Source organism: Chenopodium album, chromosome 20, assembly GCF_948465745.1.
Source record: "Chenopodium album chromosome 20, dcCheAlbu1.1, whole genome shotgun sequence".
Lineage (NCBI taxonomy): Eukaryota > Viridiplantae > Streptophyta > Magnoliopsida > Caryophyllales > Amaranthaceae > Chenopodium > Chenopodium album.
Window position 1 is genome coordinate 25,905,242 of NC_137853.1, and position 18,677 is coordinate 25,923,918.

The 18,677-nt window shown below is 36.8% G+C and overlaps 1 long non-coding RNA gene across 2 annotated transcripts; it reads right to left on the reverse strand.

Moving 5' to 3' along the window:
• Positions 1-15,013: 15,013 nt before the first annotated feature.
• On the reverse strand, positions 15,014-17,413 carry LOC145599465 (uncharacterized). 2 transcript variants are annotated; one of them, XR_014103763.1, is made up of 4 exons: positions 17,273-17,413; positions 17,051-17,138; positions 16,257-16,412; positions 15,014-15,305 (listed from the first exon to the last, which is right to left on the reverse strand). It is a non-coding gene; the product is annotated as an uncharacterized LOC145599465 (long non-coding RNA). The 2 variants fall into 2 exon arrangements; XR_014103762.1 differs by lacking the exon at positions 16,257-16,412.
• Positions 17,414-18,677: the final 1,264 nt, after the last annotated feature.

Consider the following 18,677-nt stretch of genomic DNA (forward strand, 5'->3'; position numbering starts at 1 on the left):
AACGCCACCGTACTTTAGTATATGATCACAGTGGGGTTCAAGTTTGGGGTTATCATGATTCTTGAAATATTCCCTACATTTTTTGGCAACTCCACTGGGGAGGATTTCTATTTATATTCCTGAAATTTATTTAATTTTGGCAATTATTTAAAATGAGCGGATGAGACTCGAAAAATTCTAAGTATATCATGTGCGTGATTTGATTAACATTATTGTCATATGCATTAAAAGGTCCTCATGGGAGTACCCCATGAGTCAATCCATAGGAATTTTACACGCAGGAAATTTGAGAAATATCTTTCATGACTAGAATCGAAAAGATGATGCGAAATCTGGAAAATTCGAAGAACACAGAAACTTGCCAAGGCATGTAGGAACTAGCGTCTAGAAAACAGGGCTTGTCGCCCGTAAAAAGTTTCTGTCGCCTGGCGATAGGAGCTTTTTTGCGGCGACAGTCCTTGTAGTCTGGCGCCAAGTTCTTCCAATACCGAGCCAGGGGTCTGCCTTCTTGCTTTGACCATTTCTAGTGTTGTTGGCTCGATTTTGCTTATTGATTGAGTCCTTTTCTCACTTTTCTGAGCCCATATGTGTTCTACATATGGATATAACCCTCTGGGGGTTCCTGCTTCACCTGCCCAATGGAATATTCCACTATCATGTGCAAAGTTCAGATTTGGGTACGTGTAATGTTTGTGAATCCACCAAACCATGGCGTCGAGTTCGATTTCATCACGAACTCGCGGAATCTTGTCCATTCGCTCCAACCCTCCCGGTAGGCTTGTGTGCAATGCATATGGATTCTTAACCATAGACCTTTTTGACTTAACCCATATCCTCGACCTTTAGAGAACTAGAGCCATGGTTAGGTTGCAAACTCATCATATTGTGACTATGTGAACTACTGGTGCACCTTGCTTGTATATATTATATGTGTGTTAACCGTTTGTTTGACTTGTGTTAAAGACTAAATAAATTGACTAATGACTAAAAGGACTTTGTCTAATTAATTAATTAATTTTGAATTAATTAAAGGCTAATAAATTAATCAATTCGACTTAGTACGACTTTAGGCATGTCCATTTGGAGTAAAATTACTGGAAACAGTTTAGATTAATGTTCCAGCAATGGCGTAGGAATTTGGACTGTGGCACTGCAGTCTAGTGTCTGCCGCCTGGCAACAATTTTGTCGTCTGGCGACAGGCTCTAAACAGTGGCGACAGTTCTGTCGTTTTAGTGACAGTCCAGTTTTCTTGCTCGAGTCATCACGACGAGTCTAATTAACAGTCTACTAATCAGATCAATCGATTTATTAATGATTCAAACTATGTTTAAGTCTTTAATTGAGTTTAGGCACTTAAAGTCCCATGGTCATACACTAGTAGTCAAAGCATGTCACTTACATACACATAAAGCACACACATAACATGTTTGTCACATTATGACCATGTCTAGAGAGTCTTGAATGCGTGTTTTCCGTCATTTTTTTTAGGGGGGTAAGTCGGATATTAATCCTCCAATTTTTAAATTCCCTTAAAATATATACCCCATTTTTTCTTTTTCTTTTAATCTTTTGAACATAAAGTCAAGTCAATTAGAGTCGAGTATTAAAACAAATATGGTTTAAATTATAGCGCGTGGTCAAGAAAGGAAGGGTGTTTAATCAAGGACAACACTTTTGTTCAAGTCTTACTTTTTGACAAACCAATCGGTAGGAAAAGGAAAGCTAAGAAGGCAATGGCTAGTCAAGAAGAACTTAATGAAGTCAAGGGACAGGTAGCCAACTTGGCTGAAATGTTGCAAAACCTATCGCTGCAAATAAGTAATCCTGAAAAACAAAAACAAATGGACCTAATCCAGGAAAGCTTGGGCAAATTGTCCAACGACTTTAGATTTCAAGAGATTAGCTCCCAAGGGGTCTCGGTGGATAAGGACCTTCTCGCACAAAAGTTCAATCCCAATGACATCCCTAAGTTCAAGGCTATGGACAATCCTTATTTTCATTTAAGAGCATTTGAAACGGTAATGAGTATTAAGGGGATAGATAGAAAAGCATTTCATTCTGTATTTTCATTGTCCTTAGAAGCTGTATGTCAACAGTGGTACTTTTCACTTGATAAAGAAAAGACCTCTAGTTGGGAATCCATTGTGAGCGCTTTCATTGAAAGGTATAAATGCAATATACAAGTTGAAACCGATCATAGAGAACTAGAAATGCTAAAACAAAAAGAAAATGAAGGTTTCACCTCCTTCTTTGATAAATGGAGGGAAACTACTGCAAAAATGGTTGAAGTGCCTAGTGAAAAAGAATCCGTTAGGATGTTCATTAAGAACCTCCAAGAAAAATACTCTAAGCACCTTAAGTACCAAAGCAACTTAAACACTTTCAAAGCTGTATATGATATTGGAATTAATATTGAAGATGACCTTGCTAAACAAAAAGTTGCTAATAACAACTCAAGTAGTGGCTGGAAAAATAAGAAGAACGACAATCCTTCTTCATCCAAATCTACTCACTCAAATAATGTTAGCACTTTTCCTCTAAATGAAGTTTTGGCAATGAATAATAATCAAGGACAAAAGAAACCATTTAGGAAGAATTATACTCCTATTGGTATGAGTTATGACACCGCATTTGATCGCTTACATGCAAAAGGTCTTATAACTCCTATTGGACCATTTGGGGACCCACCTGTCGAAAGGAGAACAGCTAGCTGGAACCTAAATGCACATTGCAAATATCATCAAGGTAGGGGTCACCCTACAGAAAATTGTTGGAGACTAAAGGAAGCCAATCAAGACTTGATCGATAATAACAAGCTCCTATTGCCTCCTGCAAGTAAGAAACCAAGTATCAATACCGCACCGCTATCAGATTCTTTGGCCGTTTCCGACGAAGAAAACCAAGAGGATCCATCTAGCCTCATAGAGCCTATCGAGACCATTGAAGAAGAAATCTTCGAAGATGCTCTTGAATTCCTGGGTCAGGAACCTGCAACTAAGCAAGAAGTATTGGCGTTGACATCAATATTGACAGAATTGAAAAAGTTGATCTCACAAACCTTTGAGGCTATAAAAGAGAAAAAAGAGTTACTTAAAAGTAGACCCCCACCTAAACAAAAAAAATCTTTTTCTCTCCAAGTAATTGACACTCCCAAAAAGAATAATAGAAAATTTACTCCAATTGGGACGTCATACACGAACATGTTCAAAATGCTCTTCGAGAATGGAAAAATTCAACCTCTCGAACCAAGACCATTTGAATCACTGAAAAGAATAGACAAATACTATTGTTCATTTCATCAATCAGGGGGACATACAATAGAGCAATGCTTCAAGTTTAAGGACTTGGTTCAACGTTTGATTGATGAGAAGAAATTAGTTCAACTTCCATAAGATGCCATGATTATGTAGGAGATTAAAGGTACTAAATGCGGAATTAACATGAATCATATTCACATAGCACCAAGCCAAGGATCTCATGCATAACACATAAAGAAGTAAGAATTATACCTTTGAAGCGTGATTCCACTAGTGATCGAGCAAGAACAAGGGAGACAAAGAACCCCACGTGTGATTCCTCTACTTAGTCCACGAGCACGGATTAAACCTCCACTAATGCTAGTTAGTTGTGACCAAACGCTTCAATCAACCTTCAACGGAGATTAGAGTCACGAGCACACCACAACACCACCCACGCGCCACCACACGCACCACCACAAGAGGGGGGCGCACGGATCTAGGGAGGAGAAGGAGAGGGCCGAAAGTGAGAGAGGGAATTAGGGTTTGGGATCTCTTGGTTGCTTGTCTGACAATTCACAGTGTGTAAATTGTTGTATCATGCAACCCTAGGTATGGTTTATATTTATAGATCATATCTAGAAATAAAACCATGTCCAAATCCTAATTGACTCTACTTACAATCCAAGCCCAAACATAAGATGTGTCATATACTCATGAGGCCCAATAATGGGCCTCTAACTTGTTTAACCCAATACTCTAGTGTGTGACCTTGTAGGATCCATACTATAAGGCTTTGGACCATTTGATAAGCCCAAAGTCCAATTGTCATATCTAGCAATAGACAATGGCAACCATATAGTATGAACTTATTATCTCCATAACTGTGATCCTATGATATATCTAGTAATTGCACTTATCGAAGACATAACTCCTTCAATCTCCCACTTGTCTGAGACAAGTGCGCAATATTCAAATTCCTTAAGTCATTTTGTGTCGATTTGATAATATGATTGCATCTTATGCAATCTATATTAATCTACAAATCGTTTCTTGAAACCTGAGTTAGAATTACAAAACAAATGGTTACTATGTAACACATTTGAGCACGGCCATGCATTTTCTGAATTCTCTCTCTTCAAGAGGCCAAAACATGACACATTCCTAATTTAATAGGTAGACTCTATCCAATCTTGTGGCAACTAAAGCTCCCACTCAATTCATGTAGAGACCGGGAAACATCCTTTATAATCCCCATTTACGGCAAGACGTTTGAATGTACCACAGTCAAAACAATCATTGAATAGAAACAGTGTTCCACTCATGTCAAAGGAATCCACTAATATATCCGGAAGTTCTATACTTGAACTTCAAAGTAGGTCTTTAGTTCGATCCTGCATCATTCATGCATATCCATGTGATTGACCGAGCATTATCACTATGCTCCCAAGCCCATGAAACTGCACTATCCAATCAATCTTACATGCTAGTTCAGTATAAGAAATCATTTATGTCCACTTTAATGATTCTGAACTAGGAACTTAATAATATATGAATTTCGTTCACCTGTGGGGTTTCATTCAAAAGGTCATTAACCTAGTGAGCCCATCAATTCATAATTATTTTGGACATTTTATTTAATATTGAAACCACAATTAAATAAGAGAAATAATAGAATTTCTGATTAAACATAATTCTGCAAATGAATGTATTACATATGTAATTTATTTTCTCAAAACAAAATACAACTTCTAATTACATCATTCGCCTCAATCCAGCCTCATTAGCATGTTTCTCATGCTTTTGAGTTGGAAGGGGTTTAGTAAGCGGATCAGCGATATTCTCATCCGTATGAATTTTGCACATCTTGACATCTCCTCTGTCAATGATCTCTCGAATGAGGTAATACTTCCTCTCTACATGCTTGGATTTGAAATGTGACCTAGCTTCTTTTGATTGTGCAATGGCACCATTATTGTCACAAAACAGTTCGATTCCCTATTGAGCACTTGGTACAATGTCCAGCTCAATTAGGAATTTCTTTATCCAAACTGCTTCTGTAGCTGCTTCAACAGCAGCCATATACTCTGATTCTGTCGTAGAGTCTGCGACAGTGCTTTGCTTCGAACTCTTCCAGCTCACTGCTCCTCCATTCAGACAGAAAATGTACCCAGATTGAGATCTAAAGTCATCTCTGTCCGTTTGGAAACTCGCATCCGTATAACCTGTGACAACCAATTCCTTTTCGTCACCATATACTAGAAACATCTCTTTAGTCCTTCTCAAGTACTTAAGGATGTTCTTGGCAGCTGTCCAGTGTGCTTCTCCTGGATTTGCCTGAAACCTGCTACACATGCTTAAAGCATATGCAACATCCGGCCTTGTACATATCATGGCATACATGATTGATCCTATTGCCGAGGCATAAGGTTTATCACTTACCCGTCTCATCTCCTCTGCCGTTTTAGGGCACCGAGATTTACTGAGAGTGATGCCATGAGACATGGGGAGAAATCCTCTCTTAGAGTCTTTCATGGAAAACCTATCAAGAATCTTATCAATATAAGTCTCTTGACTTAATCCAATCATCCTTCGAGACCTGTCTCGATGGATTTTGATCCCCAATATGTATTCGGCCTCTCCTAAGTCTTTCATGGAAAAACAACTTTTCAACCATTCCTTGACTGACTCAAGCATTGGTATGTCATTTCCCATGAGAAGTATGTCATCCACATACAAGACTAAGAAGACTATGCTGCTCCCACTAAACTTCTTGTATACACAAGGTTCCTCTTCACTTTTGACAAAATCAAACTTTTTGATCGCTTCATCAAAACGAAGATTCCAACTCCTGGATGCCTGCTTCAATCCATAAATGGATTTCTCAAGCTTGCATACCTTTCTAGGATTTTCTGGATCTTCAAAACCCTCAGGTTATGTCATATACACTTCCTCCGTCAAGAACCCATTCAAGAAGGCGGTTTTGACATCCATCTGCCATATTTCGTAATCGAAAAATGCGGCGATCGCTAGAAGAATCCGAATGGACTTAAGCATTGCTACTGGGGAAAAAGTTTCATCATAGTCAATACCATGAATCTGTCTGAACCCTTTTGCAACTAGTCTTGCTTTATGGATGTAGGCATTTCCATCCTTGTCTGTTTTAATCTTGTAGACCCATTTGCAACCAATAGGTTTTACCCCATTAGGCAAGTCAACTAGGGTCCACACTTTATTTTCAGACATTGAATCCATTTCGGATTTCATGGCCTCAAGCCATTTATCTGAGTTGGGGCTCACCAAAGCTTGCTTGTAGGTTGTGGGTTCCTCATTCTCCAATAAGAAGATTTCAGAATCCTCAGTTACCAGAACTTCAACAAACTGTTTGTTTCTGATTTTGACAGACCTGCGTGGGGTAGGAGCAACAGTAGAAATTTTCTCTCCAACTCCTTGAAGATTTTCGCATGAATTAGATTCAAGTGGGACGATAGGAGTCTCGCTGGTGGAATTAGCTTGCTCCGACGCATGATTAATCGTTTCATGCGCCCTCGCCTATGATGTGGTGTTATCCACATCCATTTGTTGCTCGTCTCGAATTTCTTCGAGAACCACTTTACTCCCACTTGGCTTTCTAGATAGAAATTCCCTTTCTAGAAAGACACCATCGCGAGCAACAAACACTTTGTTATCTTCGCGATTGTAGAAGTAATACCCTCTTGTTTCTTTAGGATAGCCCACAAAGAAACATTTATCTGATTTAGGGTGTAGTTTATCGCTTTGTAAACGTTTTACATAGGCTTCACATCCCCAAATCTTGAGATAAGACAAATTTGGAACTTTTCCATGCCATAACTCATATGGTGTCTTCTCAACTGCTTTGGATGGGCTTCTGTTTAGTACTCTGGACGCTGCTCCTAATGCATATCCCCAAAAGGATATGTGAAGATCAGTAAAGCTCATCATGGACCGAACCATATCTAGTAGAGTCCTATTTCTCCTTTCTGACACTCCATTTAATTGAGGTGTCCCTGGAGGGGTTAATTGTGAAAGTATTCCACAATTAATCAGATGTTCATCAAATTCTTGGGTTAAATATTCGCCACCACGATCAGATCGTAGTGCCTTAATTGTCTTCCCAAGCTGGTTTTGTACTTCATTCTGGAATTCTTTGAACTTTTCAAAGGCTTCCGACTTGTGCTTCATTAAGTAAATGTAACCATATCTACTTAAATCATCAGTGAAAGTAATGAAGTAATTATATCCACCCCTGGCTTTTGAACTCATTGGTCCACACACATCTGTATGTATGAGTCCCAAAAGGTCACTAGCTCTTTCACCTATACCCGTAAAGGGTGACTTAGTCATTTTCCCAAGCAAGCATGACTCACAGTTTTCAAATGATTCATAATCAAAAGAAGAAAGGAGTCCATCCTTATGTAATTTCTGGACGCGCTTTTGGTTAATATGTCCAAGCCTACAATGCCATAGGTAAGTTGGGTTTGAACCATCTGTTTTCTGCTTTTTATGATCTATGTTGTAGACATGAGTTGTATATTCTAAAACATACAAACCATTAATTAACTTAGCATTAGCATATAACATGTTTTCTTTCGAAATAAAACAACGTTTGTCTCTTATTTCAAATGAAAAACCTTCAGTATCTAAAACTGGAACTGAAATAATGTTTTTAGTAATGCTGGGAACGAAATAACAGTTATTAAGTACTAAAATTAATCCAGAAGGAAGTCTCAAATGATAACTCCCAATAGCAAGTGCAGCAACTTTTGCTCCATTTCCTACTCGAAGTGTTACTTCCCCTGGATCTAGCCTCCTACTTCCTTTCAAGCCCTGCACGTCATTAACGATATGAGCACCACATCCGGTATCAAATACCCAAGTGGAAGATGAAGTAAGATTAATTTCTACAACAAAAACATCAAGTAACTCCTTACCTTCTGTTTTCACTGGTGTATAATGGGGACACCCTGGTGTATGGGCTTGCCATCCACCACAATAGAAGCACTGGCAATCTCTCCTAATCAGGTACTCCTCAGCATGGTTAAGTAAGATATTGATCAAATTCGCTGATGATCCCTCATCATTATGAGAAAGTCTCACAATGTCAAAACCAGCATGGAGCGAGAACAAGATAATATCACGCGCAGAATCATCATCGATCGGTTTCCCGAGGACATCCATTTGGTTGATCATATCAACCAATTCATTGACATGGTTCCTCACTGACTGACCAGGTAAGAGTTTCTTTGCCATTATGTTACCATGAATCCGGTAAGTCTCATACCTTAAACTGTCAGCCCAGGAATAGTAAATCTGAGGGATCGAGTTAACGATCTCTCTTACATGTGGATCGTTTGAACCTCCGCTACCCAATGCCCCCATGCCACCTCTGCAGATAGCACGAAGACATTGATATAAGTTGGTCACCTCATACCGTCTGAACCTATTATACCAACAGTTTGGAATGGTTCTTGACCTTTATTGCATCCAAAACTAATTTTGCATGCATTTCAGGGTCCTGACCAGGAGCACACTTGTTCTCAACGGGAACATATAGGCGAGCATCAAGCTTGAAGCTTGTGAGAACATTTCTCAATTCGCCCTCCCATTGCCTGTAGTTTCTGAGATTAAGCCTTAAATTGAGTTTCATTGGTAAATCTGTGTTGTCATATAAGTTATTCATCTACAAACAAAAACAAAACGAGGCAAAATTTAATAATTATGTTTGATAAATTTAAAGTAACACAAGTTTATTTATTGGTAACTTTAAAGCATTTATTCAATATTTAAATGATCCCTATTGAATAAAATGATTCCAAGATCCTTTATTAGTGCAATAATTAACCAGAGTGAGGCCCTGCAATCAACCATTACATTTTCAAGGTGAGTAAACTCTTTACTGATTACAACTCTTGTAATTCTTGGTTGAATAATTAACCATCGCATGTTTAATTATTACTCTTAGCTTCAAGGTTCTAAACGCTTTAGGTAACCTTGTTGAATATAACCAATTAAAAGTGTAGATATGCGGTCCTACCCCCACTTCCCCAAGATATAATATGACGCTCTGCTGAGGCCGACCCATCACAAACGATCAAGGTTTTCGTCGGGTTTTTAATTGGAAAAGCTGCATCAATATTACTGGGATCTAGATTTATTATGTTGTGATTGTATAGTGAACTCTAGCGCATCATCAAGCAACATAAATAAACTTAAACATGCATAATCTACTAATGCAATAAAACATGACATAGTATGGCCCCTTAATCCTAAGAAAGCTAATTAAGTAAAATGCTCCCACTTGAACCTTCATGTATCTCATCCATCTTGCTCCATTGGGCTTTCACTTCATTGGTTTTTGGATCAACTGCAACCTGTAATTTTATTCTATTCTATCTACTACTTAAATAAAATGAAGTAAATTACAAAAATACTCAACGGTACGCAGACCGTATTTAGATTACAAAAATACATCACAATGCGCAGATCGTATTTTAGAATCTATGGGCCATACTAGTCTATATATAGCAATAAACAATATCATATATTATAAAGTGCCATATAATAAATCACTCATCATGCTTTCCTAAACTATAACATCTGATGATCATAATGAAGGAAACATGGCTATAAATATCTCATATTTTAATTAATTACTGTAATTAGATAATATCATATATTAATCATAACCAATTATAAAATATCATATATTTTAATTTAGGTATGAGATAGAATCAAATCTTATTTGAAATTATGGAATATAAATCATATTTATTTTCCATGATTATCCTAAATAATTTAGGAATTCTATCCTAATTACTTGTCAATCACATATTTTAAATCAATTATTATCCATAAATAATTATGAGATAATCATATTATTATCCTTATAAAATCTTTTGCTCCATAATTATCCAAACTTAACAAAAATAACAACTTTAAATTTGTTAATTATCTATTCAAAATTTAAACTTATCTTTTAAAATTTGAAATCTGATTTTAACTAAAATAAAATAAAATAAATTTTTTTTTTGTTTTTTGAATAAGCCGCGTCAGCCACCGTGGTGTGGCCAGCCGAAGCCAGCCACGGTGGCCGCACACCTTACGGTGTGCGCTGCCCCTGCAGTGACGCACAAACAGCAGCAGCAGCACACGCAAGGGGTGGTGCACTGCTGCGCTGCTCCTTGCTGCCTGACCCAGCCCCGCACCTCCCTCCTGGACCACCAGCAGCGGCACCACCGTGGCAGCGCCACCCAGCCGCGGTGCTGCTGCTGTTCTTTCTTCTTTTTTTTTTGTTGTTTTTAATTAATCAAAACAACTTTTGTAAAATTAATTAAATTTTATGTGGTCCAATTAATCCCAAAATTAAATCATATTCAATTTTGAAATTAGGGTTCTTGATGAAATTAATCCCCAATTTAATTTAACACTTAAATTAAATAATTTGACCATGAAAAATTCATAATTTTAACATGTAATCAAATAGATTAAATTCCTTAAACATATTACCATCGAAATAAATCAAAATTTAAACACAAAATTTCACAAATTAGGGTTTAAAATTCGAAATTTTCGAAATTAGGGTTTAGGGGTTCGAATTTTTTGATTATTTTGGGGCAAAATTCGGATCAATTGATGGCTAATATGGAGCAAATTAAACACCTTTAATGATTCTATATTGTTAAATCACATTTAAAATAACAATTGACTCATAATTAAATATTCTCCCTCCTAATTGAATTAAAATTGTGGATTATCAAAGAATTATTACTCAATATATGTAAATGCAAGAGGCTAACTGATACCACTGTAGGAGATTAAAGGTACTAAATGCGGAATTAACATGAATCATATTCACATAGCACCAAGCCAAGGATCTCATGCATAACACATAAAGAAGTAAGAATTATACCTTTGAAGCGTGATTCCACTAGTGATCGAGCAAGAACAAGGGAGACAAAGAACCCCACGTGTGATTCCTCTACTTAGTCCACGAGCACGGATTAAACCTCCACTAATGCTAGTTAGTTGTGACCGAACGCTTTAATCAACCTTCAACGGAGATTAGAGTCACGAGCACACCACAACACCACCCACGCGCCACCACACGCACCACCACAAGAGGGGGGCGCACGGATCTAGGGAGGAGAAGGAGAGGGCCGAAAGTGAGAGGGGGAATTAGGGTTTGGGATCTCTTGGTTGCTTGTCTGACAATTCACAGTGTGTAAATTGTTGTATCATGCAACCCTAGGCATGGTTTATATTTATAGATCATATCTAGAAATAAAACCATGTCCAAATCCTAATTGAACTCTACTTACAATCCAAGCCCAAACATAAGATGTGTCATATACTCATGAGGCCCAATAATGGGCCTCTAACTTGTTTAACCCAATACTCTAGTGTGTGACCTTGTAGGATCCATACTATAAGGCTTTGGACCATTTGATAAGCCCAAAGTCCAATTGTCATATCTAGCAATAGACAATGGCAACCATATAGTATGAACTTATTATCTCCATAACTGTGATCCTATGATATATCTAGTAATTGCACTTATCGAAGACATAACTCCTTCAGATTAATGGTGTATGGGACAGTGACGATGAGGATGTTTACCTTAAAGACATTGAAGAAACTCCTCTATCAACAATATACCCAGTAAGTGACATTTGGGACGAGGAGGATTCGCCCATAGATGTCCTCACTAGGTCCGGGAGAATACAACCTCCCATTTCAACACAACCTATACCTTCTATTCAGCAAATTCCCGTGCCTATTATAGAAGATAACGATGTTGTCAAACAGTTAAAAAAGGCTAAAGTGGAAATGAATGTATGGAAACTTTTAGCCACATCTCGAGAACATAGAGTTGCAGTAATGGATGCGCTGGCTAAAGTAGGCATAGATTCGGACACTACTCTTGAGGGACTTGCTAACTTCCTCACGAGTGACCTTCCAAGTCCAATCAATTTAGTCACTTTTTCGGATAAAGATCTACCACCGGAAGGTGACAAACACAATAAAGCTCTAAACCTCACAGTCATATGCAAAAGAATGAACGTCCCCATGACTCTTGTGGATAACGGTTCAGCAATTAATGTGTGCCCACTTAGAACCACAAGAATGTTGGGAATAAGAGATGAGGATTTATCCCCATCAACTCAAGGCATAAGAGCTTATGATAATTCACGTCGTCAAGCACTAGGGACAATTACCATGAACATAACGGCGAGTGAAATTGAGCATGCCACTACATTTCAAGTAGTAGATATCAAGACATCTTTTAACTTACTATTGGGACGCCCTTGGCTTCATGATTTAAAGGTCGTTTCTTCATCTCTTCATCAACAAGTAAAGGCCATAGTTGGAGGCATTCCAATTACTATTGATGCTTCATCTATGAGAATCAAAACAGTAGAAAATCCACTAATTAATGTGGAACATGATGAAAATGATGAAGATTTGTGGGGTTTTAGCGAAGAGGTCTCCTTAATAGAGGAAGATGAAAGGACCTCTCTTCATTACGACCTCCACTCAAACATGACAACGAATGCTATCCTAAGAAAGCAAGGACACTTTCCTGGAATGACTCTAGGAAAGAAGAAAGGAATAGCTAAACACATGGGCTTACGTGGCCTCCCTAAATTGGATACTTTCGGACTTGGTTTTGAACCAACTCGCGAAGACCTTAAGCGGGCCCAGGAAAAATCAAGAGCACGAAGAAATGCCCGCACACAAAAAAAGGAGATCCCCATGGATCAATATCCTCTCACTTTAAATGGACAATTTATAAGAGAAGGAGAGGACTACCCTTGTCATGAATTTCCTGAACCCTTCGTTGTAAATGGTATAAGGCAACCTGGGTTCGAAATCTTTTTGGATTGTTGCTTCCTAGACGAGATCCCAGCTCCAACTTATAAGGAGAGAGGGCACCTCCTTGTTTCGACTTTAATGTCATGGGACTCCTCTTTGGAAGGGAAAAGAATAAATCAAGATACACGGAGGACGATTCTTCACTTATCCAAGCGCTTCTCCAAAATGAAAGTTTTGACCCCTCCGAACTTATCACTCCAATAGAAGATCAATAGCGTGGATGGCGCAAGACGGTGAAGATAACCACTACAAATGGAAAGAAGATTTCAGTAACTACAGGACAAGGACCAATGTTCGAAGAATCGTCTGAGTCAGAGTCTGAGTTAGAGTCTTCCCCTATCGAGTCTTCAAAGTCTTTAGTTGTAGCACCCTCATCTTCTATTTCTACTCCTAGGATAGTTAGCAATCAAGTCCCGACGGACATTTCTTTATTTGATGTAATGATTTCTGAATTTAATAATATGTCTTCTTCCCCGTATTCCTCTTGTTTTTCCTTATCTAAAGATGACGAGCATTGCTTAACTAATGATGAAAATGATAAAGAAATAATTAAAGAAATGGAAACACTTGAAAATAAGACACCAATAATTGAGGATACAGAAACGGTTGATATCTCAAAAGATCCAACCATCAAAAGAGAAGTTAAAATCGGACTAACACTAAACAAAGAAGAAAGAACCGATTTAATTAATCTACTTAAAGAATTTATCGATGTATTCGCTTGGTCATACGAAGATATGCCAGGCATTAATAGAGAAATAGCTCAACACACGATACCATTAATTTCAGGAATGAAACCTGTAAAACAAAAGTTACGTCGAATGAAACCCGACGTGGCTCTTAAGATAAAAGAAGAAGTACAAAAACAAATAACTGCAGGTTTTATCAGGGTATCCAAATACCTCGAATGGGTCGCCAATGTCGTCCCGGTTCCGAAAAAAGATGGTAGAGTTCGAATGTGTGTCGACTATCGAGATTTAAATAAGGCAAGTCCAAAGGACGACTTCCCTTTACCACACATCGATATTTTGGTAGATAACACAGCAAATCATGCACTTCTCTCATTTATGGATGGGTACGCAGGATACAATCAAATCCTCATGGCCGAAGAAGATATGGAAAAGACAACATTCATAACACCTTGGGGTACTTATTGCTACATGGTAATGCCATTCGGGTTAAAAAACGCGGGTGCTACTTACCAACGAGCAGCAACTGCCCTACTCCATGACATGATGCATAAAGAAGTGGAGGTCTATGTGGATGACATGATTGTAAAATCAAAAGACCGCAAAGGACACCCAATAGCCTTAAAAAAAGTTCTTTGAAAGATTAAGAAAATACAACATGAAATTAAACCCCTCCAAATGTGCTTTTGGAGTTACCTCAGGTAAAACTCTTGGGATATGTCATAAGCTCTAGAGGAATAGAGATAGATCCCACCAAAATTAAAGCAATCATGTCCATGCCACCGCCCAAAACCGAAAAGCAAATTCGGGGATTTATTGGCCGGTTGCAATACATAAGTAGGTTCATATCTAAGATAACCACGACACTAGTGGAAAAAAGCCTATTCGTAACGGGCAAAAATAGGCTTTCCGTAACGGGCAGTGAGCGTTACCAATACGGCCGTTACGAATAAAAGTGTCATTCGTAACGGGCAGGAGTCCGTTACAAATAGGTAGTTATTCGTAATGGGCAAAACAAATGCCCGTTACGAATAACCCATTATTCGTAACGGGCATTTGTTTTGCCCGTTACGAATAACAGGTTATTTGTAACGGACATGATATATGCCCGTTACAAATAATGTGTTTCTCGATTAAAAAAAAATCCAACACATGTTGTGCTGGATCAGTTAGCTAACTAGCTTGCACAATAATTATATCACAATAATTTCATCAATTAATTGTGAGAAAAATATACTTCATACACATTATACATCCAGGAAAAGGCAAAAAACCTATATTCATTATCACCTAATAAGTTAAAATTACAGTAAAAAAAAAAAAAAAAAAGAAAGAAAGAGCAAAAGCGAATCTCAATGGTAATAAGATATTTAATCTATTTTCCATTAAGTTAATGTTGTATCATTTACATCTTCCACCATTTTTCCAAGTTACTGCAACTTTGATCTCAAATTCCAAGGCTTTAGAATTCTAGCTTTTTGGTTCCTGCAATTTGAGATCAAGAATAAATTAATCGAGTGACATAACTTAAATCTATCAATCAAATAGTTAAAAAAATAATTGTAATATTCTAGTAGAGAAGTCATAATAATAATAATTGAGATTAAGATCGAAGAATGAGTATAATCTATACTGTAACAATTACTACTTATATCACCAACCAAAATTCCGCCCATGAAATCCCCTTCACAAAAATAACTTGCATCAATCAAATAAATAGTACAACAACTACATACTATTTCAGCAATCTAGGACAGTAGATATCTCCCATTGACTGGCTAACTCCACTACTCTAATGTCATTGGCTATAGTGCAATATAATATGTTTTGAGCTCCCATTTATCAATTATATTGAAAATAGCAGAGCGTAAGCAGCTAGATATGAACTCACTTTCATGAAGAGAAGGACAACTAAGTAGATTTACCTATAGAAGAATCTCTGTACTTGACATTGATTAAAATTGAAGAAAATGTAAGCTGCTACTGGTCTATATTAGCTTAATTTTCCTGGGATTAAAACTAGTGCAAGGCTTCAAGCACAAAGTAATAAATTCCAGCACAGTAAAAGAAATGCAGATAAATGGGTTATGATGCAATTGGCTTAGTACCCAGTAATACATAGAAAATCTTTTCCTCAAGAGGATTGGTCCGATTTCATGTAGACCATTACAAATCTACAAGAAAGTCATGCCACCTTTTTTTTTTCTAGTTTCATTCAATCATCTCTACACAATTCGTGAGAGAATTAGTTACTCATATTGATTTTGCAGCTTAATCTCAAACAAAATTTCATATAGAACCAATAAATACAAACATGAAATGCATAATTTTAACAACAGAACTTTAAAATTTCACAAAAAAAAAAAAAGAAAAAAAAAACAGAAAGAATATTTTATCATATCTATAAACTCCTAAAAATGAAATCAACAAGCTTACCTATACTATGTGCTTGTGAGGAACATTTTGTTATGAATATTACTTATACATTATATCTCTTCCTTTGACAATGCCTCAATGGATTGGGATTTGGGAGAACATAGCACATGCATTTTGGGGAATGAATTGAATTTGGTTAACAAAATCACAAGCAATCTGTAAAGAGAATCTTATGTTAAAATTAAATATATCACGATTTTAAAGTTTAAATATATAGAACTACGACCTTACCCTTAGATGGTAAGGATGGACCGAAGTATGTATACAAACCAACAAAGCGGAAGACAAAAGCTTTCTACAATGAATTATGAAGAGTACTGTTTTGTATTCCTATTTATGTGAAGACCACCAGTTCTTGTAGTAAACTTTGCATATTTTATATTAAGAACTATAAATTTCAACTAGTAAACAAGGGAAACTTCAGATCAATGAGTTAATATATTATCAATCCATAATGTATACAAAGATCAAGAGGTACTAAATTAACAACTAAGATAAGCCACTTTAATCCTTTCACAATCTACGCAACAATGATTAGCACAAACAATAATAGTATGCATATTCTAGCTAAAATCATCAACTTTACCGAGAAAAAATACAATAAAAAGAAATCAGATCAAGAGATTGGTCTGAAACTTCACCAAAACACAATCATGAATAGCATTTTATCAATCCCTAACATATTTCTACAATAAAGAAAATATAAATTCAATACTTTTTAATCTCTAATTATGAAAATTCAACAATAAGACATTCATACAACAAAATTCAGATCTAGAATTTTTTTTCCTCACCTTCAACATTAATTTTGTTGATATTTCTAGAAATACTGCTGCTTTGAAAGCTACACTTTGCCCTTCTTCCTCTTTCATTGCTTCATCTCTATTCAACATGAAAATTATTATAATTTTACTGAAATCAGGATTTAGGATTCATCAAAAAATTAAAAACAATTTGAAAAATCAAACTCGAAATCAACACCAAAATTCTAATAATAAAAATTAGGGTTATTTTACCCTGATGAAAAACTGCCAATTGGGGAAAAATTGGAAACCCAAAATATTGAAACAAAATAAATTTAAAGGCTAACGACGACGCAATTCAGCAGAAAATGAGGGAACCCTAATAAGTTTGCCTGTTACGAATATTATAATTTGTGTATCGGGCAAAACGCTGTCCGCTACGAATAACATAATTGTAGACACCCATTTGTGTCTCCCCAAAACCAAACCCAGTGATGAATGCCTTGTGCGTCGAAACATAATCGAATGAAGTGAAAGTGATTCGAAAGTCTAGTGTCGCGGTTTAGTTTTAATTAATTTCTTTTCTCTCTGTTTTTGAAAATAACTTTATTTATTTGAAAACGTCCATTTCAGTTTATTTTGGTCCATGATTAAGGTCCAATAATAGTGTAGTTGGATGGGGCTTTAAAAGACCTTTCCAACGATATATTATAAGCCCAATTCCGATGAATATTGAGGAAGTTATGGCCAAAATACTAAACTGGGCCTGGGGTTCTATTTTAATGCGGCCCAATGATCTAGAGGAGGGCCCAATGTTAATTGTTATTCCTAAAGCTATTAGGATTAATTATAGTTTTCTAGAAGTTTCTAGAAAGTTCTTCTTAGTTCTAATATTGATAGGATTAATAGTTAATTATCTTTAAAGGTTTTTTATTTGGAATAAAATATTATTTTGTTATCTTAAAAACGTATTTCATCTTTTGTACGGATTCCGTAGATCAAGTTGATTAAAGATCGGATTCTGTAAAAAGATAAAAATGCGCTTATACAGGCTGTCGCCAGACGACAAGTCTGTCGCCACGCGACAGACTCTGTCGCCGCGCGACAAACCCTGTCGCCACGCGACAGACTCTGTCGCCGCGCGACAAACCCTGTCGCCTCGCGACAGAGTCCAGTCCTGCGACAGCGTGCAGTTTTATTCCTTATCAAATTCCGTGTTTTTCCGGGTTATTTTCATTATAAATAGCGTCCGAATTCCTGTTTTCAGAGTCATCAATTCCCATCAATTATCAACAACAATTTATTCTTCTCTCTTTTCTCTCTTGAGCAATATATGCTTTCTTTCTCCCTTTTCTAGTTTTACAATATTCCGCATACATTAGACTTAGAGTCATCTAGCCAAGTTCGAAGTTGCCTTCGCCCTAGACGTGCAAGGTTGATAATTTCTGAGGGTTTGGTCCAAAACTAGTCAAAACTTTATTTAATTTGATTTTATTTTAATTCTTTAATCGTTCTTTATTATTTTCATTGAAGTTTACTAACTTGTGTATTTTGTTATTAGAAAGAGGTACGAGGCTTCAAAGTAAGTAGATTAGCTTACTCCCTATTTCTTTCACGATGTAGATTGCATGCTTATTATCGTTTATAGTTCCTAGTATCATGTTAGGATGCTTTTAAT